At 34.2% G+C, this 27,887-nt stretch overlaps 2 long non-coding RNA genes across 2 annotated transcripts; both read right to left on the minus strand.

The window, feature by feature from the left end:
- Positions 1 to 12,542: 12,542 nt before the first annotated feature.
- On the minus strand, positions 12,543 to 13,047 carry LOC117235566. The gene is made up of 2 exons (XR_004493692.1): positions 12,932 to 13,047; positions 12,543 to 12,816 (listed from the first exon to the last, which is right to left on the minus strand). It is a non-coding gene; the product is annotated as an uncharacterized LOC117235566 (long non-coding RNA).
- Positions 13,048 to 15,229: 2,182 nt separating this feature from the next.
- Positions 15,230 to 15,585, minus strand: LOC117235565. The gene is made up of 2 exons (XR_004493691.1): positions 15,532 to 15,585; positions 15,230 to 15,454 (listed from the first exon to the last, which is right to left on the minus strand). It is a non-coding gene; the product is annotated as an uncharacterized LOC117235565 (long non-coding RNA).
- Positions 15,586 to 27,887: the final 12,302 nt, after the last annotated feature.

A 27,887-nucleotide genomic window follows, 5' to 3' on the forward strand; every position in this document is an offset into this window, starting at 1 on the left:
AAATTTCGTTTTGTATTATGTGACGCTGCACGTTGTACATCGCATACAAATCAACCGTTTCTCATATTTCGAAAACATAGCGTTCTATGTGTAAGGAGAGATAAGAAGCACACGGGACACTTGTGTACGTACGTTGTAAAGAACTTCTCGATTTTGTATGTGTGTCATCACGCATGAAATAACCGGACCAAAACAGTGGATACGGCGACGTGTGTTTGACACGGCCAACCAGCGTGTCCGGACGTTTGATTTGCGTTGAAATCAAATTTTTCGGCCCAACTTCACCGAAACTTCGCGCTGAAATAACGCGTGACGCACGTAGGTTGCATTTCGCTTTCGATATTATTTTGATCGATATTCGAGCCGAAAGTACTTCCCATTTCAATTTAATAACGCAAATACGTATTTATATCGCATTTATATGTGTCCTATGGCTTTAAAAATATTACGAGGCAGTACACGACGATAACAAGCGAAACGAGAAAGTAGAATATTACTTGACTTTCGATGTTACATCTGTTTCAGCTGTATATTCTACGACCGATGGAAATTAGTCAAGCACAATGAAACTTGAATTTTAATCAACCCTTCGAACTAAAAGTATTTTCCATTTCGATTTCATAATACAAATTCTATGCCATATATTCGCCGTGTCTTTCGAAATATTATTCTCCGATCACGATAACAATAACGACAATGACGTAGAATACATTTAACTTTGCATATTATATCCGTTTCGAACCTACGTGTATATCTTGCAACCGAGTAAAATTTCCAAAGCACAAATCGAATCTCGACTAAAGTTGATTAAAATCAACCGTTCGAACCGAACGTCTTTTCTATTTCGATTTAATAACGCAAATAATAATAAGAATACTTAGTCATATTTTTTCTTCTTTCTAAATATTATTACAATGGTGCAAGGCGGTGTGCAACGATAATAAGAAAATCGAGATGACAGAAACGGCCCTTAAACGCATAACTGCGCAACTATACGTGCAATTCGAAGCATTTCAATAACAGTCCCCGGAGTAGGAAACACTTCAAGTATGCGCTATCCTTGAATGAAGGAGTTAGACAAACTGACCGTCTACTCATTGTGGGAGCGCTCGATAATTACCAGTTCCAGGGGATTTTCTTCCTTACCGGTGTCCTCAATGAAAACTTGGTCCATGTATATTACTTTAAAGATTCAACCGGGATAATTGAGTTTCGAAAGTCCTTTAGACGCAGTCGTTTTACAGTGCTCGGTCGCGACATCTAGCGTACGCGGAAGCCGGAAATACAAGAGAAATTAAATTTCGCGCCACAACGTTCGTATAAATATCAGGTTTTTTAGATGCAAAGTTTCCAATATGATTTTCGATCTTTTTTTTTTCTCTCGTTCGATATGATGATTACGGTGACTCGAAGTTGTTCCCATTCGTTAGAAGATGCGTATGTACTAACAATTAAATAATTCCCTTATAAAAGGAAAGAAACCTTTGGGACAAAGTAATATGTTTCTTCTTACGATAAAATACCCGCTGTACGTAATATTTGCGCGCAACGATCGAAACAAGACGCAACGATGATAACGTGTCACGATAATATTAATTGCTGGATCCTTTTTTGTTTTTATTTGTACGAGGTTTACGGTCGTTAGATTAATATAATTGCGCGTAATTAACGACATTAAAATGCGATCGATCGATACTCGTTGAAGACCGGGTTGTTTAGATTGGAAATTTCCATAACATTCATCCCTGATCATCTATGCAGATTCGAGATATGTACCGTTATACCATGTTGCGTGAACAACGAAATAAGCGTAACCCGTATCATCGGTTGACACAGTCAACATGGTTAAGGTAAACCAATTAAGGCAACGAGTTAGTAAAACGATTACCCTTCACGTTTTCTCCACGTTCATAATCGTGTACGATCCGCCTACCATGAGAAAGGTTACTTGACAATAGACAAAAAAAAATAGTGAAAAGCCATGTAACAACTATGACATTGAAGAATCCGATATTAACCGGTTAACCGAGTGGTTTTTTAAACTGGTTTTTTAAACGTAATTTATTTTTAACGGAAATGAAACGTCGCGTAAATAAGAGAACAGCAATTGGTAATTTGTATACTGTCCGTGGATTTCTAGTTATCGAACGTTAAAAACATAGACAGTTAAAATACTATAATAATACGATAATTTATTGAAAATTGGTAATGAAAAACGAACGGAATTTGCAAGAAAACAACGTTATAAGTTGTTATTTTTAATATTAGACGGTTGCTTATTATCGGGTTGGCAACTAAGTGATTGCGGATTTTGTCATTAGGTGGTATCGACAAAATCCGCAATCACTTAGTTGCCAATCCAATATTTATCGTATGCTACATATACGAGATCACGAGCGAGAAGAAGCTTACGATATCTCGAGAGCGATTTTAATCGAGGTACAGTCGCAAACAACTTTTTTCATTAACTGCTGCAACTGCAATGCTATCTTAAAGTTTATAAGCACGAGCGGAACATTTGGAAAAGAAGCGAAGAAACGTTTTGCGTTTGTAACAAACTCGAAGGACGAACATCTTTTAGACAAACTGTCAGAGAGCGGATATTCATAAATAAAATAGTTCGTTGTACGTCTACGGTGAAGAAAGCTTTTTCGCGAGTTTAGACATTGCCAGGTCGGATAAATAGATTCGCAAAGCGGAAATAATAGTCTTGCAAGTTCTTCTCGCGAAATGTACGACGTTGGCTGATAACGAATTAACGAAACTTTACGAGGTCTTGTACGTTGCGTAATTGGGAACTTCGTTCAGGTACGAATGAAACTTCTACAGGAGCGATGGGAAGCATAATATCGCTGACAGCTTCCAAGTATTTGTAACAGCCACAATGTGATCGAATCGCGAGTTTAAACGAACGATCCGTTAATAAATATCAGACGAAGCGGGCAATTGTTTTGGCGGAAAAGTAATAAAAATTGGTTCGAGTTAGTGGAATTTTCCTTCCGATGGCAAAATACCTAATGGAAATATGTACGCGTGCGAATCGATCGATCTGGTTAAATTTTTGAGATTCGAAGCTTAGCGAAAGAAATAATTTGATTCTAACGATAAGTTCTTCGTGTATCATAATCTTTCATAAGCAGATTAAAACGAGTATTATTTAAAAAATTGTATATTCGATGATATACATTTGATTTGTATAAATCGGTTTCGTTCGACAACTTAAATTCGAATATACAGGATTCTTCGTGAGAAAAATAGTAAGAAAATAGAATTTTTCCATATGACGCTTCGTTTTCGAGAAAATCACGTTCGAAAATTTACCAAGCGTACTAGAACATGGCTAATTCTGGACCGAAGAGGAGTAAACAATCGACAGGACGTTATTCTACGTGTGAAAATAAACTGAGAACGTGGAATAAAATTTATTCGCAAGACGCTTTGTTTTCAAGAAAAATACATTTTTTTTAATTTATCATACACGTGTAATGAGCCAAGTTCAAGTATACTTGGTAGGTAAATTTTCAAACTTAGAATCTCTTGAATACGAAACGTCTTACGAACAAATTTTCCTCTATATTTCCTTCCCATTTTTTCTTTTTTTTTTTTTTTTAATAAATATATTTCGATAAATTTATAATTATCGTTCCTTACTTTTACAGCGTGTCATACGAACGATATATAAACATAACAATCTATAATTTTGTGATGATCTAACAAGTCCACCTGCTATTTATTTCTATTAAATTTCTATATATATACATATTATTAACTATTTATTTGAAATTTTCAAATTATTTAATTATGCAAAAGGAAGGTAAAGGATGGTCTTGAAAAAAATTAATCGAAAACGTAAGACGAAGCATCCGCGTGCCAATGCTCATTCTTGAGAAAATCGATTTCGAAGATATGTTGGCTATGCGAAGACTGGATTAAAATTTGGTTGAATAAATTCCACTGCGTACGTAGTACATATACAGAGTGCAATTTTCCAAGAGTCCGAGCCCGTAATATTTTCGATACTATTCATTATATCGAAAAATGCTTCGGATAAAAGTTTGATGGCTGTAAGGAAAACATATGTAACGAGGACAGTTGCTGGCTTTTCTGAAGGTGGTGGCGCAACCATCGTACGAAGGTCAACTTTGTTTCTTCAAATGGAATCACACAGTTCTTAATACATTAATCGAAGCAGCTCGAGATTCTCTATAAAAAGTTATTTATTAACCTACTTGCGTCTAAAAACCATTAGTTTAGCAAATATTTTAGGTATGAGAGACAAGGAAAGACGCAAGACGCTACTTTCGTATTTGTCTTCGTGCTTGTCCTTCGTGCGATAAATTTCACCAAATGAAAGTTAAAATATCTGTTAAACTAATATTTCTTCGACGTAAGTGGATTAATAATTTTTGCACGCAAAATCTCGGTTCGACTTTTATCCGAAACATTTTTCGATATATTTAAAAATATAGAAAATATTTCGTTTCAAACTCTCAAGTAACTCGCCTTGTATACAGGGGGGTGGGGGTGGGGGTGGTAACCGATGGTACAAGCGGGAAGGGGGTGATTCTACGCGAAAAAAGAAGTCGAAAATATAGAATAAAAATTAAAAAAAAATTTTTTTTTAAATTTTTCCATCGAGACAACGATCTACAGTGAAATCCGCTATAACGTACCGCACGCGTACCGAGCGAAAATTCAAAGTCGATTTTCTCGAAAACAAAGCCTCGAACGAAAAATTGTTATTCTATATTTTCGACTCCTTTTTTCGCGTAGAATCACCCCCTTTCCGCTTGTACCACCAGTTACCAACCACCCTGTATATCGTGTTGGTATGTATATGTTAATATTGCTTTAATTTTATGCAAGAGAAAATAAGAAAGATAAGTTTGAAATAAAAAAAAGGAGAAATTTGCGATCGTTATCAAAAAATGGTTTTCAGACGTTTTATTAGGAATTTGCGACGAGCAAAAATTATACGAAATATGTAACGATTCGATATTGTTTGGAAAACTCGTAAAACATAATCGACGTTTCAATATCTCGTACAGAAACTTCCAGTCGATTATGGAGTTTTCTATCTCACACAAGGTAACAACTGTACTTCACTGTCAAAAAGTTATCACAATTCAAGGAAACTTCGAATTACCAAAGTTCCTCCAATTTACGAGAGATCGTCTACTTTCCTTAAAACTTTCCTCTTTCGTATAGGAAAATATTATTGGAAATTAAAGATTTTCGATCTTTACCGCGATCCATATATCATTACTATGTTATTTTTATCGATTTATACGTATCTCCTAGCAGCTCCTCGCGCAGAATATTCCTACGTGGTATTACGTTATCGAATTTACTTCACTTCAGGCTTCAACCGAATTACAGCGTAACGACATTAATTTTCGTTTCTTTCATCCTTCAAAATTAAAGTCACATCGACGTATTTTAATGTAACTGCATTCCGTTAGAATTTGCACATCGATTAATTTCCTTCTTCCTTTTTCTTCTTCTAAAGTTACAAATACCGTTGAAGTGGATCTCACTTCAAGCAAAACTTTACATCTTCTCTAGTGTTCAGTTTCCTTAGTCCTGCGAAAGCTACAATTAGGTCCTGGCATAACGATTCTCTTTCCAGCGGCTTCTTCGGTTGCAATTATAGTACCGCGAAAAGATCGCCGACATACAGACAACGTAGACGATAAAGCGGAAATGCCGACAAACCGAAAGGGTCGGAAAACTTCGATATATTAGATTGTGTCTTTCTTTCACAAACACGTCTTTTACGACGTTGCATCTTTATACAAACATGAAACTTAATCTGTCGAACGTTATGATCTTTATTTTGATAGAACAAAATGGATCATACGTAATTCGATAAAATAATATAAAACGAGAAATGTTGCGCATCCATTGTTTCCTTATAAAACGAAAGAAACTTCTCGTAGTCGTTGATCGTCGGTTAGTCACCGGAGAGTCAAGAGTGAAGAGTCGTTAAAATCAAGAGATGTCATATCACACTACTGCATTAAGTTCTAGTTCGGTAATCATCGTTTTCTGTTTAATCCACTGTAATTAATCCATCAATCAATACATTATCGCATAGGATAGAAACTACTGGAAATCCTAATTTCTAATATTTCTGAATAAAGAATTTCTGTAATACATCCTCTCTTTATTCCGAGATAAAAAAAACATCAACAAATACCGTTGACATCTTCAGCTAATTATGTAATAACCACTACGAAATCATTAAATATATTCGTTTAACCGCTTCGCAACTATGGTACAGATATCTCACGACATTGCATATACACAGCTCGTACGATGGCCACGGACAAGTTATTTCGCGACGCAATACGTTTGTACGACGCTACGAATGAGTTATTTCGCAACGAAATACTGTTCGTAAATTCCCACGGACGAGATATTCCGCGCGTCTGTTTTTCCGCAATTAAGCACAGCTCTCGCCCTAATAAATAAACACTTGCCTTTATACGAGACGTTTTTGTCACATTCGGATACGTATTATAATTTTATGAACGTGGTCAGATACACGTTCAGTTTGTCAAATTTCTCCTGTCTCACAAATTTCCTATCTTTCTATACGCTGTAAACGTCAGAGACGAAGATTTCTAGTAGAAAGACAATTCCATTGATTTTAACATCCAGATGAAATACGTACGATACACGTATTGCGTAATATTTGTATCATTATGTATATAGTTTATTCAGGCGATAAAACGAATACGCCATGGCGCAGTAACAATAATACAAATCTATACAATATATTCTTACAGGATTTATCATAATCAATAACGTTCGTAACGATCTGCAATGTTCGCGAAACTTCGAAGCAAATCATCGATAAAAACGTGATCGACGAAGCAGAAAATACGAATCTCGTCGGATGTGATCCGACATTTAAAAATCTGTTGTTCTTGATACGCGAGCCTACTTTAAAATCGAAGCGTTCGTAAACCGATTAAAATTGTAACTGCTCAATTACGATAATCAGGTGAACTCATTGGCCGAGGATCAAAGGTCTGGAATTAATATCGAGCTTAGTTGTTGGGTCACAAATAGGTCGTATACACTCGCTTGACGGCTATTCGACGTGCTTTGACCATAAAGCTTCGCAATACCAGGGCATCTTTGACGAAGCGCAGTGTAACGTTGCAGCAGACAATGAGAGCACCGACGTGAAAACATACATACTTCATGGCTGCTGTCCCTTCCATTCTCACTTTCTTCTTAACTGACTACGGACGAGGAAAGGAAAAAGAAACTTGTCCTCGACTTTTCATTTCATCCCTTACGTTACACGGAGGCATTGTCAGCGTCTCTTTGAGATTTAGCTCGCGCGTTTCTTCGCGTCACCTATCGTCGATGCGCGACATTATTCGATATCAACAAAACAACGCCATTAAGACACGTATGGTCTCGCCCTTGTAACGCCATTGTGACTGAGAAACTATATTACGCGTGATATAAGACGTATTATAGCAACGTGATATAAAGCGATAAAAATTATGTGGTTTATATAGTTTGTATTTTCTACTTGTTTCAAGGCAGGGAAATTTATACAGCGACAAGTAGGTACATACGTTGATTTTTAAAGGCTTGTACAAGATTTTTAAGCGAAAATTCAATTTCGTTGGATTCTGTTTAATTGGATTTGAATTTTTAAAAGGTAATGAATTTTACCGATCGAACTGTTAGTTTAAGCGCGGCCTTTAATTGTATCACGAACATTATTTTACGTTACTCTGCAACGTTTCCTCTATGTAATATATTCAATGTTTGTATACGCGATCTTCGGCTTAAGAATTACTCAAATATTTGGTTTTAATACGAAGGATTGTTTTAAAGATCATTTTCACCTCTATAAATATTTATTGTGTAAACCGTGTGTATAATTTGCGTAGAGCTTAAAGGATTTCCAATTTAACATTCGCACGTGAATTAAAACCGTTACTTGGAAAAATCATCGAACTCAAGAACCACACCTCTTCCTCGTGTTCAAACTTATCCGCCTGTGCAGTTCGTAAATTCACTTCTTAGGTTTCTAATGAATTTTCAAAATAAACCTTCGACGTATCTATGTATTTATCTATACGATTAAACAAACCGTGGATTTTTATGCATTTATAAATAATTTGAAATATACGTAGATATTATTCTAAATATCTATGAAACTATCGACTAAAGAATTATTATTCACGAGAATATAAGAAACAAAGATTATTAAAGTTACTTTATCCGGTACTCGATAACTTTATTTTGCTAAATTGATTCCTCGTCTCCTACACTCGCAGAAAGATATCTCTGTTGCGTCAAATACGTTTCCATCTTATATTATCTTCCACAAAGGTACTGCACACGTATTGTCTTTCTGTCTATCTTAATTTCAATTTTATTAACTCGTCGCTTGTTGACTTTGTCAAATGTCCTTTGTTTACTTTGAAGTTGCGAAGCACGAAAAGCTTCCTAGGTACGTGTACCACTCGGTCTAATAAAAAACACTCAGGTGCACGAAAAAGAAAAAGGTTCAAACGCACGCTAATAGATGGCTATATTTAAAAAATTACTCATACTAAATATATTAAGAGCTAAGCGACTTCAATTTTATTAGCTCGTTTCCAGCTGTCTTTGATGTTGCGAAACGCCTTCCTATTATTCTCATCTAATAATAAGCATTCGGGTGGACGAAAAAGAAGAAGATTCAAGCCTGGATCAACGGAAAATTCTACTTAAAAAATCAAATATCAAGAATCGAAAAACTTTTATTCATCTCGGATAATATCGACCCCGAGATGTATCTTGTTAAGATGATCCTCCTTCGAAGATTAGACGCTTCGTGACTACACAAAATGGTAACGAGCAGCGCCCTCTCGTAAAGTATTTACAAAACAGGGGTAGGTCAGTGTGAAATTAAATGGCTGGAATTTTCAGCGATTTCCATAGACAGTGTCTTTGAAATACCTAATCCTCGCTGTTTCACGTTTAAGCGAAGTAGCGCTCCGCTCTCCAGCTAAAAGCAAATAGCTATATTCTGGAGAAGTATTTGAAGCATTAACTGGCGAACAGATCCGAGAGGAAAAGTTTCGTGAAATTTACATCTTGAATTTCGTTATTTCATTTAACGCAGAGGGATTGGCGCCCGCTACGATCGATACGTTGGCAGATTTGCCTGCGGTTTTTCGCGATTGTCGCGACGATTCTAATTGAGTTTCAGGAAAGAAATAAAATTAAACGTTGGCCGTTAATCGATGGCTGGAAAATAAAATGGATTGCCATGATTCGTCGTATTCCCCCGCCTTTTGATTCTTTCTCGTCTTTCGCGTTTCACGGTCCTCGCCAATTACTATATAGAACCGTACTTTTCTGCTGGCAACTTCAGTTTACGAGATTAAACATTAGCTGGTCCCGTTTCGTTTGATAAAACTGACGTCTCATATACGACCTGAGGCATTCTACGAGCTTGGCGCAGGTTTAATGGAAATGTTCGGTAAATATGGACACAGATAGCGAATGTTACTTGTATAAACATTCACTCCGATCGAGAACTAAAAAATCTGGAATTTTCTGCTCTTGTGCTGAATTACAGTGGTTCGCGAAAATATTTGAATACCCCTGCAAACTCCTTGTGTACATATTATTAAGAATATCTTGATATCCTATCGATACTGTGACAAGATTAACGTATTATTAAAATTTCAAACGAGTATGAAAATGTACGTAGGAATTGCAGGACATTTACCGCAACTAATTGTATATTTGAGACTATTACTAATGTTGTATACTAATTTTTCGTTAAGCATATGTTTGCAATAAATGCCTTGCAACCTCTATATATACATCGAATTGGTTTCAAATTTTACATAATGTATTAATAACAAGAGTTCTGTGGAGAACGTTCGAATAGTGTATTTAATTACCCGTAATTGATATTGCGTATTTAATATAACCGAAGAAATAGTCTCATTCGTTGTGTTAATAATTAGCGAGAATACGAGTACGTAATAGGAATTTTAATAATCCCAGAATCCCATAGGCAAGCAAAAAAAAATAATTTAATTGGATTTGCTTTAGTTCAGTTTTATTTCATTTTATTTTAATGCAATTCTATTTTATTTAACTTCAATTTCCATTTTGCTTTCATTTTATTAATGATTTAATATAATCCTAACTCGATAACATAAATCACATAAAAAAGGATATATAAATAAATCGGTACAATACGATGCAAACTAAATTTATGTACCAAAACTTTAACCACGCCTTATAGATACGATAACTAATTGGAAATTAAGTAAAAACTATTTGTAATAACCTACATTGCTTGTCGGGTTGGAGGAGATATTTAATCAACAAATAATTTCGCTACGTTCGAAATCTTCTCGCTCCTTAATCCATTTTCTCTCTGATTACAGTAAACAGCATTAATTCCGTTCTCAATTAATTAATCTTATCAGTAGTATACTTATATCATTTTATAAAACATTAAGTAAGTGACATTTAAGTTAAAGAATTATTTTCCTATTATTATTTATACACTTTTGTTTACATATATCATTATAAAGATTAATGGAATAAACTAATAGGATAACACGTTTCTTAAACGAATGGAAAAATGAAAAGTCGATGAATTTTCATTTAACAAGCATGTATCATTTGTAGCATTATGACAACTTAGCGATTCATTTGCTCAACAAGTACTATCTTCAATAACTAAATCGTTTTAAATTAGTTAAACCTTCAGTGTCCTATTTTCCTATTCACTAGACGACATTTTTAATACGAATCAATTCGTGTCGCTAAAGACACTAAAAATTGATTATTAACATAGAACTATACATTTTATATATTTTACAGTAGTTCTCGTCGTCATATGATTACAATAACCTTAATAAATAAACGATCCTAAACACTAACAGCATAAACAAGCTTATCTCAAGTATATCAATATTATACCAATATGTAAAAGTTTATATTTCCAAAATACTTGTCTTCAAAAGTAAAGCAATCACAAACTAGGCAGAAAATAAAGTAAACAATCGTATTGCTCAACAGTCTTAACAAATAAAGCTACGATGCTAAAAGTAACAAAAATTGCTCCATAGCATATGTCCTCACAATTTAATTACCAATTAAAAAGGAGAAAAGGATTAAAATTACCAAACCGAATGTAAGGAAATGAAAGAATCATTCTGTATTATGTTTCCCTCGCTAGTGGCGGGATATTCAAAATAATGATGGCGTCTCTTCAATCAAAGTTACAAGAAATCACATATCCAAAAACTTTTACCTCGTAATAACGGTATTATTATACCACCGAATAAGTAAAAAATTAAGACTCACCGAGAAAACAATATAAGCAACGAAGATTTACAGCTCGGTCTTCGCGAGACAATAGTGGCGGTTGGTGACAGACAAGTGGTCGAGAAGAGTATCCGCTACTGCACAGTCATAGACATAGATCGTGCACCCGAATTGTCCCGTCTGTCGGTGGATATTACGTGCAACGACCTCCGTGATTCGTTTCTTGCGCTACGCGAATAGGTGCACCTGTTTACGTGCCACTTAATGTCACGTACACGCACGAAATAGCTCGAGAATCATCCACGAATCGACACGGATTCGCGGTTACTAATCGCTTACCAAACGTCGATTACGTCGTTAGCGCTTGAAAAAACATTCGAATGTAATCGTTCCGAACGATAAAGGAGCTTTGTAATATAAACGATCCAGTTCCTACCGCGTTCACAGTCGAAGCGGTACTGCGAGGCTCGTCGCGACCCGGCGTCCCCTTCCACCATCGACCCCGAGCCCAATAGCCAATCAGCGTTACGCATTCTCCAACGTTCAAAATCCTTCCGTTGGATCCACGGACGGCCGATGTCAGTTATGCGAGGGGGTGGAAAGCACTTTTGGCGGTCTCACGTGTTGCTTCGCTGTAAACATGGATGATCTGGATTTGATTCAATTACCCAAAACGGGAGAAACGGTGTTTGAGTGGCGGCGCGAAAATTGCCGATTTCGTTGCGCATATTGACAAAGATTGCGACGAGGGATCTGTGTGGTATGTACTATATAGCTTTTCTCGCGGGTAATGTTTCTTTATATCGTATATCGAAGCACACGCTTGACGTTTCAAGAGAAGGTTTGCATGCCTTGTATAACTTGAACTGTAGTTTAGATTTACAACTTTACTTTAGTCTATATGTTTTCTTACTTTTCATTATTTGAAGTGCCATTCCTACGCACTTTTGCGAGAGGTAATCTGTGATACTTGTAAATAGGTACTACATATATACGCACGTTAACCTGTAAATGTGTAATATTGCTGTTTGGTTAGGTCTATATTTTCTGATATGACAAATATATGTATGGGAGCCATCTTGCACAAGTAGACTAATATTATTAGTGTAATTTTATAAATTACAAGTCATAAATTATTCCTTTTTCCAAACAAGGAAATATACGGGAAAAAATAGAACAGATTCTTACGATTATTTTTGTGAAGTTTTGTAATATACGAATTAACATTTTTTTTTCATTACATTTGAAAAAATCATGTATTCGAGTATTCATGAGAAAGGAGAGACAGAAAAGGAATGCAAAGATGGAAAGTTTCGAATATGTAAAACGTAGTGAAATCCATAAATGATTTCATAACTGCTCTTGAACATTTCTTATAAACAAACAAGTCATCTCATACTTTCCTACAGGGGAAGTACATCATATTCATCAGAAAAAATTCCATTGATGTGGTCTACGAATGCTTATGCATCCAGCGAAGTCTGTGATTATTTTCTTTATCTTGAAACATACGTTATAGTTTTGAAGGTTATTTTTACATTATTTGTTCACAATCGTTATAAAGAGACCGGAAATGTATTCAGGCCACGCACATGCTTTACTGCTGTATACGTACCATCGATGTTAAAAAACAACTCGTACCGAAAGGATTAATATAATTTTTATTTAGATTTTTTATTTCGTATTCATAGACGAAAACTGTTGTGTTGTTTCTCCGCAAATATGTAAAACGATTCCGTTATGTTATAAAGTTTTGAAAATCGATAGTTTTCGTTATTCATTTCGTTAGTTAAAATAGTTAAATGACTTTCCAGAAACAAATCATGCTTCATGGACATTTTGAGTTTAGTTAGCGTAAAAGTTAAACCTTGTTCTGTAATTACTTAAGTTACATGAAATTAAATGGATTTCAAGTAGCTGGTATGTAAATAATACTTAAACTAGCATGTAATGCTTAAATCGTAAAATAAATAGCGTGTACATATAAAATCAGTTGAATTTAGGGAATCAATATCGATAAACGCGAAACTATAAATAACATCTTTAAGTCAAAGATTATTTGAAAGAATTTCAACTTCACTTCAAACCTGAAAGGATATTTCAGATCAAGTAAATAACAAATTTATACCGGTATAGTGATCTCGAGTTTCTTGAATTCAAACAATTTGTGTAATCGGTACGAGAATGTATGCAACGTGGGATATTAAAGAGAATCGCACTGGGCATTATTGCACCATGTACGTCATAAATCGTCGATGAAAGCTCTGATGCGGGCAAAAAAGTTTATAGATTCGATAAATAAACTGTTCTCTGTAAATGATGGGTTAAAAAGTAGGTAATCAGCGTTAATATCAATAGGATATCATTCCATCGAATAATTTTAAGGATCTTTGTATTATAACGTATCCTTTAGATAAAAGATAATTGTTAGTTTTATAACGAAGCAACAAAGTAATTAACAAAGTAATTAGATTTCTTTGACCTTCGTCTTTGAAACTATCGATAAATTATATTTACATCTTTCAAAAAATCATATCTTAATCCTTAATAATGCTCTCAGTTTTGTAGTATTTAATATCTTTTGATTTATCCGAGATTTCTTCGAATCTAATACAGAATTCAAAATGTTTCACGTATTTATCGTAGTCCATAAATTATGCTTACAAACTTGGTTCATATATGTACGTATGTGTATTATACATTATTGTATTTAAGAATTTATATGATTTTCCCATGAAATGCCTCTAGTCTGTAGGAAATAGTCTGTTACTATTATGGTTTAGATGGAAGAATATTATGACATGTCGTTTAACTGTATGATACCATCTATTAATGTACCAACGATGACTTTAATGACGGTCTAGTGGATATTGCGCTACAACTTTGATCGACGTGACTTGTTTCTATGATGCACTTCGACAAGCTGATTTCAACGAAATCAAGTCAAACGAAGTTTCTTATGTTTAATATTCATATAAACTTACTATGTACGTATGTAGTTTGTTTCAATAGCATCTATGTAGTTTGAGAAACTCGTTGATGACGTTGTTTCGATAATACGATCATAGTTGTATTTACGATAATCATGATTCTGATGCAGACAGATTAGAGAACGATATTTTTTAAGAACAAAAATCATAGTTTTCCCTTCTAAAACATGAGATCGAGATTGAAATAATCTTGAAAGAAGAGTGAAATAATTGTAATTTTTCAACCATTTAATTCTACGTTAATAACAAAATACAAGAACGTGTTAAGTATATATTACTACTAATTTAATTATTTATATCATTAATAAACAATATTCTTAATTCACAATTCTTATATTATTTAATTGTATACTATTAATGAAACGATTTTATATAACTTGCAATTCAATGGAATAAAAACATGAATGAAATATTTAAACATACCTACGTACATAGATTTCCAATAATTTTACGTAACTTTATGAATTAACACGTCACAATATACTTTACGATATAGCTGTTACATTTATTAAAAATGATTCTTGTTCAATTACATTCGCCACTTACATTGCGGAAGCGTAAAATTATTTCGAACAATATGAAAATAATTTATCGTGAAAAATATTTCACGTACCGTTTCTCGCTTTTATCGTAAATTAAGCACGTTCCCATTTCTTGCCGTAAGAAATAATGGATAATCGATAACAACAGCGTAACGAAAGTAAAAATTATTGTTCATTCAGTTTTAAACGTAATTTTATCGGCTGTAGTTCTTCAGCTACTTCGATTCTACTCGATTTCAAAGAACAGATTTAAATAATAGCAGGCTTAACGTATGAAATATAACGTAGAAACATTACCGCGACTGTCTTGAACAGATTTCCGTCTGTAGATGACTTTAAACGTTTCCGTGTCTCGTAATTTGCGAGAAACGAATCTCATGCATTTCTACGAGACCTTGCCCTGTCCATCTTACAGTTCCTTCCTTGATTGACTTTCAAATTTCCCCCTGGATTCTAGGCTGTCTCTGTCATATAGAGCGAAGAGTTCGCTGACCCTCAAAGCAAAGGGACAAGCACATGGAAAGTCTGCCTTTGCGGTTGGAAGTAAGCATAATTTACGATACGATGATCTAATCCCTTCATCACGCTTGGAATATACATGGCTGCCTGTAAAAGGGCGCAGTTTTATATGCAGCAAGTTGCAAAGAAAAGGTCTGTGTCTTTTCTGACCTTATAGCACTCACTCGAGAGAAAAGGAAATTTTAATCAACGTTATATAATATTTGAAATGCAATTGCCTGGGCAAGAAAAAGAGAAAAATATTCTTCCGCATTGATAAAAAATATTCCATTTGACTTTCTGTTTTAATATACCGCGGGTACGAGAAAATATTTGCGCATGTCCATATTTTCCAATGAACCGTTTTCCTATCAGCTTTTATATTTCATTTTCGCAATATCAAATCTTTGTAATCGTATGAAAGTACCATGAAATAATACCAAGTTTAATACATGTACGGTATATCTATATTCATATTATTATACTTTTCGTAGTCACTGTACAACTGCCATCTGTGGATAATACATAAATATATCTCTATTTATTCCTTCTGTAACCGGTATTGCACGACATGCATTATTTATTTATTTTTTCGTGTGTCCACAATAGGTAGAATTCTCTTTATGTGTATTCATAAAAGAAAAATTCAATGAAATCAAATCACATGATGGAGGAGATTTTATTGGACACGTTTCTTCCATCTATTCTATCGAAGGTTCGATTTAAACGTTCGATTTAAATGTTAAATAAAAGGTACGGCATATCAAATAAACGGGATTAATTTTAGGATCTACACTTATCAGACACTTTCTACTTATCTCATTAAACATGTACTACAAATTTACGAAGTTTTAGATCACTTCCTTGTAACATCTCTCTCTCTCTCTCTCTATATATATATATATAAATATATATATATATATATATATATATATATTTCCTTTTAAAATTCTAAAAAATTATACAGATTCGTAAAAATATAGTTAAAGACTCTGCAATATAGCGGTTTTTAAATAAATATATATAGTTTTTAAATAAATGTTAAATTTCTTCCGACTATTCGTATCACATTACGATTACTCTGTTTTAGTTCTATAGCTTACGAAGTTAGTTTAGAAGTCGAAGTTTACCTCACAGGCTTACACAGAAGTATTAGTAGAAGTTTTCCTATCAAAAAAAAAAAAAAAAGAAAAGAAAAAGGAAAAAGTTGTAATCGCTTTAATCCGCAGACTGTAGTTAACACGTTTGTGTTTCGATTTAAAAGTTAATTCAATTAATCCGTAACATCGAAATGTTGCTAACTGTTATTTTATATTGCGCATATTATTCGATATTTAATCGTTCGATGAATACCATAGATATCTGATATTTAATCATTTAGATGAATTTCATAGATATCTGATATTTAATCGTTAGATGCGTTCCATCGAAGTTTCATATTTATCTGTCCACGTCCTCTAAGGGAAGATTCGATATAAAATAATTTTTATAACGTTCTAAGACATTTATAAAGTGATTACGTAACACTTTATGTTAATTCGGAAATTTAAATAAATTAGAGAATTATCAACACCATTCGTTGTTATAATGATAACTCGGAATACAAGCAGCTTTCAAGTAATCGGATAAAATTTATTATGCTGCTAAAGTAAAAGTATGATTTATACAAGGTAAAATCTCCTTTGTAAGTAGCGTGATGCTCGTAATGTCAGGCACACGAAGCATACGCGCATATTATATCACGTAATTTTAGCTTTATTCCATCTCTTAATCGCTTGGTTTAAAGAAGCCGTAAGTAACAAGCGAATCCATAGCGTAAAATAGTTTTATTAAACTTGTCAACGGATATAAGAAATATATACCCGTAGTATTCAACTACAAATTTTGAATGTGAAAAATAACGTTCGGGAAAATTTGTGACATATCGAGAAATTTTATACTCGTGTCCAGAACTAAATTAATAACATATATATTATTCGTTGAAAATTATATTTATGTACATATATGTAAACATAATATACATAATATCTGTTAATTAAAAAATTAATTAAGCAATATTATTACCATTCGTATCTATTATTTTTCATTGAATAAAAAATTAGTATACACCAGCTCATGTTCATTCTATCGATCTTATTTTTAAGTTTCAAAATATATATCGAATTTCGATTTTCCATCATGCTTCGCTTATGATTCATAAATATTAATTAGCATGCGATATTAATTGACGTTATAATTCAGAGTGTTCGATATTCATTTACATTTATATTACTTTCGCGTTATAGTTAAATATTTAACTAACGTTAAATATTTTATTATTTGAAAGACTTGTATCTATACCTCATATGCGACAAAAATTGAGAATTATTGACGTTTTTTAACTTAAAAATTCTACTTTTATTTCAATTAAATCTCGATCTTTAAACTTTCATTTATTCGCGTCAAAATTAAATCCTAAGCTTCAATCCTACGCTTTCCTATGTAAAAACCTTTTAATCCTTATTTTTCGAATAGTTCGCGAGAATTGATCTTCGCGCAAGAATTAACGCCACTCAGGTACTAATTGATTCCATCTCCAGAACGCTTAAGTGACATTCGATTGTCGCTCGAGTAGTTCTTATCCTCGCTGTAAAATACGACAGAATTTCGATTCCTCGATCATTAATTACATTATGAGACTACTTTCGCACGCTTTTCCATTCCACGCCGTGATTCCCCTCGCCTAACCACTCTTTCGTTATAGCGCCGATCAGACTTTCAACAAAGTCACGATTAATCTCGATAATGAAATTTCCATCGCTATCGCAATAGCAAAGATTACTCTACGTTAAACTATATCTTTTTTTTAATTCACAGAATGCATTAATACGTTGATCGCCACGTGAATTTTATAGATTTTGGCCAATAGATCAAAAAACAGGATGATTCTACGTGAAAAAAATGAAAGATAGGAGAAACACCCGGTATAATTTATTACAATTAATCTTTTTTCATCCGAGATTTCGTTATCGATAAAATCGAGTTTGAAGATCTAACTGGTATACTTAAATTTTTGCAAATTTTATTCCACATTTTCGACTCGGTTTTTCACGCAGAATCAGCCATCGTTCGCTCCTATCGCAATATTTTTCACTCCATTTACATTATTAAAAGAAACTTTCCCAAGGTATTGTATTATATTCGCGCACTCTTCTCCGACAACGTTACCTAATTCCTTCATATCGTTGGAAATTCTTTAGCCCGTGAGATTTATCCTATTTCAGCGATCCTGGAAAATTCAATGAATAACAGTCGATTCGATCGATACGAGGAATTTTAAAGTTCGTTCCTCGGTATTCCTGTAATTTCATTATTCGCGTTTCATTCGCTGGAAACTTGCGTTAATTTGTTCGCCAACTGGAAGTTACATAAGCCCGTTGATTTTTATTTCCACGAACTGTTAGAATGGGATAAAATTTTGATGCCATAAATTCTATTTAACGCAGTGTTATCAACCACGAGCTATTGCATAAAACTTATTACTTATTGTATAGAACTTTTAATATATCGTAGATCAACAAGGTACTAAGATTATGAAAAATAATTTCACTGAAAATAATTTGGCTGAGATACGACGGAGATTTGGAAGATTTCGGAGATTTATGCTCGTAATATTAAGACTTATATACGCGACTCGAATATTTATGTATTCTCCTTTAATATCCTTAATCCCTTCGATATGACGTATAAAATTTACAAATTGCCATTTTAACACACTTCAAATATAGTTCACGTAAACTACACGCGAACGATGTGCTTTCGAATTTATCAACTAAGCGTTACACGTTCCTCGATGTGGACATTACTTATGTACCACGGAATGCACGATTATAGTTACAAACGCAGTTTCTCATCCGAAAATACAGATTTGTTAATGGTATAAGTTACAATTGCACAATAACGAGTCATAGCAAAAGAGATTACCGTAACTTCGAATGTAACTTTTATCGTTACGATTCTATGTTAACGTTGTATTTGCATCCGACAGTTTGTTGAATTGCGTAATTTCACGAAGATTGCAAACTAAGTTTAACTTGGCTTAAGGATATAAGTTTAACGATAAGTGAAATCTACCAGTTTCTTCCCTTTTTTCTTCTTCTTTCATGAGTTTTCATGCTTATTTCATGAGTTTCGTATAATTCTTATCTATCCAGGAATAATTTAAATATAGAAAACAATTCAACGAAATGAGAAATACATGTTTGCTTCGTGTGCGATTAAAAAGTTGTATCCGACGAATTTAATATATCAATTAAGTATTATATCGAAGAGATATTCGTTTACGACAGACAATACACGATACACTGAAATGTTATTTCTGCAAAATTGTTTAGAATTGTTCTTTGCATATTTAATAATACGTATCTTGTAAGTTAAAAAAGATACTCGTGACGTTCTTTTTTTTCTTTTTTTTTTTTTGTTTATTAATGTAACTTTTACATACTGCTGTGTCCGCTGAAATAAATCCGAATATTATGTTCAATACGTCGATGTTAAAACGTCTTTAATATATTCGATATAAATATATCGAATTCAATTTATTTTCAAATTACATTATTATTTAATGCTGGCGATTTCCATTTCCAATTACATATTTAATGATGCATCTATTATCAGAACTTATTAAAACATCGCAACTCATCGAAGATCGCGTTATTCTGTGATTGCTTCGTACTCGCTACGTTGTATGTACGTGCACGTAATGAGAATTGAAATTTATCGATGGAGGAGCTGCGGTCCGTGAATAATTTTTTAACAAAAGCGAAGAAAAGAATCGCGTTGAATCTAGCTAAGTATCTCTGTCTGTTGTTACAAATATTGCGTTAACATTGTGCAGGAGGCGAATAAATCGTAGAGAAATGGGGAATCGAAGAGACAATTACGCGATAAAAATTAACAGGAGAAAATAATCTACTGATAAACGAAAGCTTGGTTCTGTTAATTTTTATAGGATAGTTTGCTTTCTAATTTTTATTTATGGGTATAAGGCTAACCATTAGAAATAAATTATCGAAATTTAACGGAATTTTCTGTTAAAATTACATCTATCTTGATCGAAGGAAATTTTAATTAATTTCATTCTTAAAACTTAACGAAACAAAGTAAATGTCTGCTTAACATTCATCATACATAAATTGAATTCGTTAAAATCGATGTAGCAAATACATTTCACCATGATGAAAATGTTTTAACGTTTGCATTGATATAATAGTGTTTGTACTGGTGTATTTATCGATAATATGTTTACTTGAAACACGTGAAAACGAAGTATAACTACGACAGGCTGTTCAAAAACAGAATGTAAATTATTGAACGTACTTTCGTACTGTGACGATAAATTGTGGGGATTGTTAATGAATTATTATGCATTCGGTAATAAAATACGCTCGCAAAATACAACATCTTTTTGCTTGGAAGCTTTGATATTAATATTAAATATGCAAACAGGATATACAGCGTGATGAAGGCTATTCATTTAGTTTGCTTATTACTTTATAGAATGTTATAAACGTTAACTTCATATAGTTTAAGAAAATTATCACGGAATATACGTCACGTTGCACATGGAACGTTTGCGGTGACATTTCAAAGGCTGATTAACAGAATGTTATTATTGTGCCGTAGAGAAATACGATTAGTACGCGGAATTTACTCGAAACTATAGTAGAAAAATGGTAACACGACGTTTATTTAATTAGAATTTCATTTTACGTTTCAATCGTTCTTAAGCAACCTTCTTCTTGTAGATTTGTAAAAGAGGCTTTTTTTTCTTGTGCTAATTTCAATCTTGTAATTTTGCTAATCATTTAATGTTACAATAACTACGATTAATATGTCGTATAATTAATATTTAATATAATTAATTGTCGTATAATAAAAATTCGTAATTCTTTCGAAGATTGACAGTATGTAAGCGTGAAGCTGTAAGTAAACGTTGGTTTATACATAGCACAATAATAGTATAAGAAACGTTTATTAAAGTAATAACGCAAATAAGAAATGAAATATTTCCTTAAAAATGAAAGCATGTCGATCGAATGCAGTTGATCGTTACGTTTGATAGCTTATACAATTTTTCTGAGAGTCGTCTTAAATAATGAACGTCTTTAACGAAGGCAAGTTAAAAAATATTACTTTTTGCATTATTTATCATTAAACATGTTTGTTTAATAGAACGAGTAAAACAGTCCCGGAAGGATTTGAGTTTTCATCGTCCTTCTTTCCGAGAAATTATGCTCTTGGTGCAGCAATTTCAACAATTTCCAGCAGTTTCCAAAATTATTTTAATACAACTTTCAGCTGAAAAAATTGTAAGAAATTGTCAGAATTTAATATTAGGAAAAAAACGTAATATCGATGTTGAAGGAATTTATAAAGCGACACAGAAAGAACTTATTAATTTTTCGAAAGCAATTGAAAAGAAAAGCATGTTTCTCTTTTTGGGAAGCTTTTAACGTCAGGTGTTTCATATTAAGTGCAATTAACTTGCAAATATTTATATTTGCGCAGTTCCTTCATTTTGAAATATTTGCAAAATTTGCTGCATATTTCATGTTCGTTCCATCTTCCGAAATAAAAATAAAAATTGTTATTCAACGTCTAAATATATTTCATTACGCTCCATCTTTCGGAAGATTGCAAGTTTCTTCTTCTTTTTCTCTTCTTTTTAATAATTATATCGGACCATAGTAAATACACAAAGATATTTAATTTTGTACGATAAAACAATTTTTACTGTAACATTTTATTTTATATTTCACTATTTGGAGAAATATTATACTTCAGGTAGTATACGTAAAAATGAGACTTTGAAAATATAATTCCAACGAACGTTAATTTAATTCTAGTAGTTTTCACAATTAACAGTTTAATCCTACACTCGGCATTTTACCGACGATAGTTGGTAGATGAATATTTCTTTTTCAAAAAAAATTCGTCTCCCTCACGGCTATGTTAAAGAGAAGCAATTAATCATTCAACTGCTTCATCATGCTTAATGTGAAAATCGCAGAAAAGTTATAAACACCTGCTATCAATCTTTATACCCGTAACAATTGATTTAAATAATTACTGCATTATATCCAATTATAAATTGCAGAGTACTGATTAATTGCAAAGCGATCATCTGCTATCGCCAAGATATTAAACGAATTAATATCCTCTGTATCGATCAGCAATTTCGTTCTCTGTATATCTATATGATGTTTGCTATTAATAAGTTTGCAATTTCACAACTTCCTAAATACGATATTGATATTATATAATCCTACTAGAAACGAAGTACTTTTAATATTTTCCAGATAAACGATCGTACACTTTACAAAAGTATCTTTGGTCTGAAAAATCTGCAAATAATCCTTGAATACGTATTCCAGGTAAAATACTCTCGATGCGCATTTTACTCTTCTTTTCTTTTCTTTTCTTTTCTTTTCGTATTTGTCATAAAACAAGTATATCGTTACGCGAAAGTAGTCGATACGATATTTAGAGCATTTCAAGGTTTTCTCTTGGGAGGTTGCAATTCAGAATCCCAAACATAGTTGCAGTAAATCCACGAACAATATACTTAGGCAGAGCGCTCAAATGAAAGCAATAACACTTGTCCCTTGTAGAACTGGAATCGATTTCTCTGCGGCTATTCACCCCTATAAAACATGCAACTGCAGCAGTCTGTTGTGAAATGGTCGATGGGGAATTTGTGATTTCAATTTACGATCGACCGTCCTTTATACTTCACGTCGCTAATGTGATAAATTTACAAAGGATGTGCAGAAACGGAAAATAGAAAGCGATAAGTTTTATCGCAACAATTAAGCTACACAATTTCCTAAGAAATATAAAAGGCAAATGCTTGAAAAGGAGAAAAGCTTTTCTCAAAAAACAGGAAATAATAATAATGTACGTATGTTCGTGCAGTTTGCTACTTTCACGAATACGGCTGAATAAACTGAAACGAATAGAGATTTATTTCATCCTCTACGTTCCCTAAACGTTTCATGGACTTTTGCATTTTTGAAAATCCGCTATTTCGCAAGATATTTCTACGTTTTAGAAAAATCGTTGCTTCGTAATATTTGACAGAAGAGATCCTCGTTAACGAACGCGTAACGTCGGATATCCACGTTCACCGCGACTCTTTCGGGACAAGAATTTTGCAGTTAGAAGAGTTTTAAGGAACTTTCAATTTAGAAGAACTTTAAAGAACGACCGTAACATGTATATTCGGACACGGATGTCGTTCCTGATGGAAGAATCACACGATCGAGTTCAACAATCGAACCGATGTTCAACAGATGCGAAGGGAGAAGCAGACGAAGAATAAAGAGAGAATAAACACGCACTCGTTAAATCAGCGCAACGAGTAAAGTAGCTCTAGCCATTATTCCGTTCCGAAAAGGAAGACGAATGGAAGACGAAAGGAAGGTTCAAAGGAGCATCGTTCGCTTTGATTATTGGCACACGCTCACGCTAACGACGGTCATTGAAAGACGAACGGAGAATGAGAATTATTGAAACTTGGAAATATCGAAAGCTTGAAGCTTCGCTAATTAAGAGAAGTCAACTGTCATAGACGACGATGAAGATCCTATCGACGGAAAGTTAGGAAATTTAATCTTTTTCCTTTACGTTTCACCGGAACGCGAACAGTTCGATCTGTTTCTCGTTCGAGGAACGATCTAACGAGTATACAAAGTCTTTCACGTACATTTCTCGTCAGAAGTTTCATTAAATTTTGTAGAATTTAAAGAATCGAAGACCTCGCTTGTCGGAATTTTATTATCTTCGATAAGTTTTTAATCAAAGAAACGTATAGTCGAATGCAGACGATCATTGCCGATATCTGTAACATTTATTTTAGTAACGAAATTGACAGGAGACTTAGCATAGATAGTGATTTTAAGCTTCCCATGTACGAGAGAGAAGAAATTCAATTATTCGTATCGTAAAGTAGCGTCAAGGAAAATCCGTGTCTTATTTCGTGATACAAAGAATCTGAGTCTTCTATCGAGTAAACGTTCCTCTTTAATAAAATCTATAACGTGTTAGAACGATACGATAATTTAAGTTATTCCGTAGAGTATTACGACAGCAGTCTTAGACTATTTGCATTGTGACTCGATCACATGTTCAAACGCAGAAGTAAATGTCACAGTGTAGAAGAAAAATAGCATCGGTGCATGGCGTAGGAATGATATACGGTGGCAAAGCGAAAGCTAAGAGACATTCGGATAAAAAGAAACGATAAAAAGAAAATAGTTATCGGTTATACGATGTGAACAAAATTACGTACGTGTTTAGAGAACAATGTTACCTACTACAGTTAAAGTCTGGACATTACTCTGGCGACGCTCGTCGATTATACGATGGAAGGCAGAGTTTTTCTAATAGTTTGCAGTAAAAATATTCCTACGTCCGATAGATTGAATTTCAAATTGAAAAATAATATTAGAAAAGACTGGAAATTTGGCGATTCCTAGTATTACGTGTAACACTGTGTCTGCGGAGCCGGAAAATTGATCCCCGGATTGGTCTCAAAGGGAAGTTATTTATAAGTCAAAGAGTATCGTATTGCATCGTTCTTTCTTTATTCGAAGCACTCGGGAACGTTCGCTGTAAACATTTCCATTGTATCGCGATCAAGGAAAAACGATTCGTTTCAAGTTGTAACTATAATCGCATTTTCATCCATAACGAACAAGATGAAACAAGGTGAAAGGGAAGTCGTATGTTCTCAATTACTCCTATACGGAACAAAGATCGGAAGTTATAAGTTACAGTCATAAGGGGCGACTTAATTGAAAATTACCAAGACACTTGACATCACGCGTTGCTCGAGATCGAAGTTACGCGGATGTTTATATCGTCTGGGAGCCCCAGAGCAGCAGTTAAGGGTTAATATCGAGAGCACAGCGATGGCAAACGTTATAATAATACGAAGTTCCGACGTTCTCTAACCGTGACCATTCTACAAATTTCATCTTTAAACGGTCTTTATCGTGATCTGGTCCTGGTTTAACCAGTTGGCTGTTTCCCACGATTATACTCGTCACGAAGTGATGTCAGTATTCTGCGTTACGACGAACCCCGTCGGTAATAAAATTGAAAAATAAAACAGTCGTTTCGTAGCAACTTAATTCTATATTATAACAGCCACACGTACTACGTGTTTGACGAGTATATTCGTCGTAGCTTACTTTTCGCGACACACTTTTAGGTACGCGCTTTTCAAAGAGGTCGCAACGGCCAACTGCTGGACTTTTTTATTCCGACATTGAAATTTAACAAGAATAAATCAATATCAGCGGCAACTTCAATTCTAGCCTTGGCACGTAAATATAATATAATTTACCTTTAACGAAAATGAACGCAATTATTCGTAATTATTCGCGATATTATTTACTTATATATTTTTCTACGTTGTTTTACGTATCTGTTATTTGTAATAGACGAGATAGGACGAGAAAAATTAGAGGATCAGCAGCAGGGTTAATCTATCCGTGTAAAAATATTCGCAAATTTCCACGATCCAGCTATAACGCGCGATATAATTCGCCATTTGCTTAGCTCGCTTCGCCGAACGCCAGCCTCGCTAGCTTTGTCCATGAGGATCTATTAAGATTATCATTTTAATTACACGTTGGTTGATCGAACGGCCAACGAGAAACGCGGCCGACAATTTCGATTAAATAGCCGCTAGCGTTACCGAGAACACGGCTCGTGTAAAACAATTTCGCCAGACAATTTTAGTTATCGGATTTGTTCGGCGAGACGCGCAAACAAACCGGCTTTCGCCTCGTCAAAGGCTACGGTTCACGCGAAACTCGCGCCAGTTACAGCGTTAACTTCCTTTGTAGTATTCACGGTGAAATCGCCAATTCATTTCCACCGTCTAACGAGAAAGACGAAACGGACGTATTCTCGGCGAACGCTTCCCTTTCGCGTCTCTCCCGTTCTTCGAATCGCGCTGCTTCAACGCAGTACAACCAGCCAGCTCTCTCGTTCAACAGCTGACAAATTGCCTGCGTAACTCGCTTGCCGCGACCTCGAGAACCATCTTTTAAGTCGAATGGTCGTCGGATGTTACGAACAATTGGAAATTATCTTCATCTTCCATATCGCTGGCGATCTGTTCAGTTTGAACAACATGGAACCGCTGGCTGGACGATTAGTTTGAATTTTAGCGAACCGCGTTTCAAGTAGAATAAACGGAGATCGTAGAATCGTCGATATTCGACTGCTCCGACGAATATCGACGAATACTCTGGTGTCTGTACGTTTTATCAGCCGAACCTAACATTTCTCAGTGACGGATGCGTTTTTTTGTTTTTTCAAAAATCTACACGTTCTTTCCTCTGTTCGATAGAATAGAATTCCGACGAATAAGAATTTGCTATGAAACTAACAGCGTTCCAGTCGTTCATAGAAAGGAAATACAATTTAATTAAAAACGTGGAAGGTGGTGTAAGAATCGGCGATAGAGTTCATCGAGAGTACGTGACGTTGGAAAAGCTACGGTCGCAGATGCTAGAAGATGGAAACGCGATATTGAGAATTATCTAAAGCGCGTGGATTCGTCGAATGATGGGGTAACTGTAGGGAAACCTTAAATACACCGATGTAATGGGATGGTTTCGTTGCGATAAAGACGATAATAACGACGATTTTATACAAATGGAAACAGCCAGCTAAAACGGTAATGGAGAGGCACTTTCTCATGCCGAGGCACCCGTGCCGCTCGAAAAAGGGGCTTCGATCGTACAAAATTCACCGTACAGAGAAAATGTCATTTTACGCAGTTATTTCTACCGAAAAAATCACGTGACGTAGTGGTTAAAAAGATATGGAATGTATAAATATTCGAAGAATCTATTTATAGGAGTAAATATCTATCGATCCATTAATAGAATTAAAAGAAATAAATACATCCGAAATGTATAGAAAGTCGAACGAAAGGAAGATTTGTATAAAAATTGTAATAATACGATGCGGCAAGTTCACCATACCATTTAATTAAAGTGGGTGTATATTTTTTTGAGGGCATTCTCTGTATATCAGAAATATATTACGAAATAGAAATACGTTATTACTGGTTTTCCGACGAGAATCCGAAGCGTATGAAAAATTTAATCGACATAGATATTTATCGACGCGACAGTTGCAATTTCACGGATACAAATATCTTGCGAGACCTCCCATCGTCGTAATTTGTATCTCCTTTATCGAATATTTCATATCGAATATTAGGAAAAATATTCTAATTGAACTGTTGATTTTGATGCAAATTCATATTTTTGAGAATATGATTAAAAAGAAAAAAAAAGAGAGAAGAACCTCGATAGAAAACTATCGCATATTATCAGCAGCGTTTCGTGCCACGTGCATTTTGTACAATTTTATCGAAACCGAGTTACAAGAGCCAAGCAAACCGAACGTCAAACAGACTACGCGTCGCGTGTTACTTTATAGGAAAATCACGACAATGTCTGTAACATTCGCAGTA

Source organism: Bombus vosnesenskii, unplaced genomic scaffold, assembly GCF_011952255.1.
Source record: "Bombus vosnesenskii isolate JDL3184/JDL3185 unplaced genomic scaffold, Bvos_JDL3184-5_v1.1 scf7180000013316, whole genome shotgun sequence".
In the NCBI taxonomy this organism is placed as follows: Eukaryota; Metazoa; Arthropoda; class Insecta; order Hymenoptera; family Apidae; genus Bombus; species Bombus vosnesenskii.